This window comes from Echinops telfairi, unplaced genomic scaffold (assembly GCF_000313985.2).
Source record: "Echinops telfairi isolate 266 unplaced genomic scaffold, ASM31398v2 ScPeMD7_18;HRSCAF=68, whole genome shotgun sequence".
Lineage (NCBI taxonomy): Eukaryota > Metazoa > Chordata > Mammalia > Afrosoricida > Tenrecidae > Echinops > Echinops telfairi.
This window is the reverse complement of record NW_022103915.1, coordinates 40,748,249-40,752,256: the sequence shown is the minus strand read 5'-3', so window position 1 is coordinate 40,752,256 and position 4,008 is coordinate 40,748,249. Positions and strand designations below refer to the sequence as shown.

Below are 4,008 nucleotides of genomic sequence, written 5' to 3'. Positions count from 1 at the left end.
CAGCCTTCTTTTGCACCCCTTGCCTATGACAGCCCCCTGTGTGTTTGGAAGTACTTATTCATGTTCATACTAACATAGGAAAAGCTAATTAGGAAAGTGGATCCACTGCAGAATAAATACCGTGGTGTGTTTACAGAGGAATGAATTACCTGTTGTTTGGGGTTGCTCTGGCTGCCATTCGCCCAGCTCCTGGGGAGCAAGTGTAAAGTATAGCGCCTGTTCTATAATGGAACCATATGTGGTAAAGTCCAGAGGACTGATGTAGACAACTGGGACAGATAAGTTTCAAGAAGGAAGAAGTGATTTTAGGGAGGGCCAGATAGAAATGGAGTAGAGAGAGTTGAGAGATATTCCACAACATAATTTTCTGTATAATTTCATTGTATAGTTTTACCATAATTTATTTAATCAATACCTTATTGCATAATATTTGAATGATTTCCAATTTGAGGGATACTTTAATGATGTAATGAACATCCTTGTGCACACATTTTTTTAAAAACACATTATCCAATTTTTCTACACTTGATCTTAGCCAAAAGGCCGAGAAGCGATTATCCAATTTTCCTAAGAAATATTTTTCTTGAAAGGGAATTGTTGAGTTAAAGAGTATGTGTGAAAAATGTAAAGTCATTATTTCTGTTTCTAATTACCAGAGCAATAAAACTATTACGAAATATTCAAATTAAACAAAAGGTATGATTTTTTAAAATGACAGCCTATAATCCCACATCCCAGGGAGAAGGGAGGGATAGGATATTGAAGATGGAGGTGGGGAGGAAGGATGTGGGGTGGAAAGAAAGAGAACCCCATATACGGAGGGTTTAACAGGATGTTGTTGATTTCATTTCTTGAGATGGGCTGTGTAATATATACAGTTTGCTTCTTTAAAAGAAAAAAAATCCCTCCAGATTCCTTCTCGCTCAAACCTACATCGTGGTCCAAGTAGTAGCTAAAAGAAAAAAAAGAAGAAAAGTAAAACAGAAATGCTCTTGGAGTCAGGGTGCGATGTAACAACGATGAGAAATACAACTTTCCTCTAGTTCCTAAAGGTTTCCTCCCCGCTCCCACTACCATGACTCGAATTCAACCTTGCAAGTCAGGCTAGACCAGAGGAGGTACACTGGTACAGACAGGAACTGAAAATACAGGGAATCCAGGACGGATGAGCCCTATAGGACCAGTGGTGTGAGTGGCAAAACAGGGAGGGTAAAGGGAGAATGGGTAGGAAAGAGGGAACCGATTACATGGAACTGTGTGTGACCTCCTCCCTGGGGGCAGACAACCGAAAAGTGGATGAAGGGAGACGTCGGACAGGGCAAGATATGACAAAATACCCATTTATAAACTATCAAGGGCTCATGCGGGAGGGGGGAGTGGGGAGGGAGGGGAAAAATGAGGACCTAATGTCGGGGGTTTAAATGGAGAGAAAATGTTTTGAGAAATGATGTACAAATGCGCTGTACACAATTGATGTGTGTATGGATTGGGATAACAGTTGTATGAGCCCCTAATAAAATGTTAAAAAAAAAGAAAAAAAAAAGAAATGCTCTTGGAAAATCTTGAGTTCCAAGTTCATCTCAAACAAACTTACTTTTGTGACAACACTTTAGTATGTACATTTCTAACTTGTCTTCAGTGCAAATACCAATACATTAAAACACACATGTCTTTAATGATCTCCTTTCCTTCGTGTGAAAGGGGGCGTCTAGCGCTCTTCCCATGGTCTGGCTCCAGGCTGCCCCACAGCTCCCCCCCGACCCCCCAGTTCTTCTCTCACCCTCTTACTTTGCCCCAGTCCACTTCTTTCCTTGCTTCATCTAGAGGCAGCTAAACATGCCACTACCACAGGCCTTGGCAAGATTGGAATGCCACTTCCCTAACTGAAATGCCTTTTCCATAAATTTTCTTACTGTAGTCCTTTTCAATAACTATGGACATGCCTCCGCTCGACAGCCACTATTTCAGAAAGGCCTTCCATGAGCACCGGACCATAATCCTATTTCTTCATAGCACTTATCATTGTCAGACACTTCATTGTGTGCCTATTTACTTGCTTATTGTTTGCTTGGAGAGCCTTGGGAAGGCAAGCGCTTTGTCTTGTCCTCTGCATTTCCCAGGACCTGAGCGAGAACCTAGACACAGTAGGTGATTAGTAAATGCATATTGAATGATTGAATACGATGGAACGAAATGATATTTATATTTCTGCATTGTACCTTTTACTTAGCAGTATATCCTGGATGTCTTTTCATGCCAGCACATAAATTTGTTTAGTCTTTCTAGGGCTGCACAGTATTGCAATTTATTAATCCAGTTCTCTTTTGATGGGCGTTTGGGTTGTTCGCATGTGTTTTCAGTATTGCAGACAATGTCGCTCGGCATGGCCCTATAATATATTCTTGCATACTTTTTGTGTTTGATGTTGTTCAGCTGAGATGATGAAAAAAACCTATGAGCCGAAGTGTTGGAAGGCAAATGTGGAGATACCCATCCTGGGTAGATGGGCAGTGTCTTCATACAGACCTGATTGTTAAAGTCATGGGAGCCACGAAGCATAAAGAAGGGACATGAAATGGAGCAAAGCTTAGAGATGTGAACTTTAAGCAATACTTGTACTGATAAAGTCAAAGAGGGCAAAACACCCCATTCATTCAAGCAATACTTCTTGATCGATACATTCTAACAGTTTGAAAGGCAACAGTGCCCCAGGAATATCCATCTTATCCCTACCTTCCTGAAGCTTAGAGGCTAACAGGTGTGTGAGTGTGGAGAAAAAGAAGCTAATTGTAAAAGGGTACAGAGTACAGGGTAGCACTGAAACACAGAGGAAGAGAATGACCACGAGTTAAGAGAATGACCGCGTGCTAAGAATTTTAAAGAAAGTGTTCTGAAAGTACCATTTAAGCCAAGGTTCTAAGTACGGGATAACAGGTTGAAGGAGCAGCTGTCAGGAGTGGGGAGTGCTATTCTGAAGGCTGGGAAGTGCAAGAGAGTGCTGCACATCCAGGGTCCTGAAAGGAAAAGGTTGAGTGTAATTACAGTGGAGTGGGTGGGTGATGGTGGGGATGGGTGAGATGGAGGGACTAGAGGAAGCTCTGTTGGTGTAGTGGTTATAAATTGGGCTGCAATCCCCCAAACCAGCAGTTCAAAACTACTAGTCACCCCAAAAGAGAAAGCTACAGCTTTCTACACCTGTAAAGAGTTAGTCTCAGAAACTCACAGGGGAAGTTATACCTTGTCCTATAAGTGGCTATGAGCCAGCATCAACTCCATGGCAGTGAGTTTGGTTTTAAATGAGTGGGCATGTTAAGGGTTTGGCTTTTATTCTAAGATTGAAAAAAATTAAGCATGGGGATCAGGTTATCACAGTTACATTAGAAAAATTACACTGAACTGTAGGGGAAAAAAAGAGATAAAACTTACTGTGGCCACAATGGAAGGTGGGTTGGGAGGAGGAAGTGGCCGCAACCGGGAGCACACCTGATCGGAATCAAAGGGAGAGGTGTACTTGACCTAAATTAGAGGCGTGTTGTAATGCCGGGAGAGCAGTGAATAGATTCCAGAGACATTTATGAGGATTAAAAGATAGAGTTGACAGGACTTCCTTGTAGTTTGCAGGGGGAAGGAACGTGAAAAATCAAGGCTAATGAGTAGTTTGAGGCTTGCATGACTGGTAGTCAGTGAAGCCAGCCGTAGAAGGGAGTGAGGAGAAGACATGTCAGTTTGGGGGACGTTGAGTTGGAGGTGCGTGTGGGAGAGAGCCAGGAGAGACACATGGAGGAGGAGACAGATCCGAGTTGGAGACCGATGTAGGTGTTCTCAGTATCCAGATGGAGCTGACACTGTGTGTGACGACACTCCTGGCTAAATGCAGAGGCGGAGTCCAACCTATCAATCAGGTCTCAGGCTGATGACATCACTTTGGGGGTGTGGTCTTTTGGATCAGAGAGAGACCAGAGCAGAGCCACTTTGTCTTTGGCCTTTGCCCTCTCTTGGAGGTGGATC

General features: G+C 42.9%; 1 pseudogene; it reads right to left on the bottom strand.

The window, feature by feature from the left end:
* Positions 1-444: 444 nt before the first annotated feature.
* On the bottom strand, positions 445-555 carry LOC115868787 (annotated as a pseudogene).
* Positions 556-4,008: the final 3,453 nt, after the last annotated feature.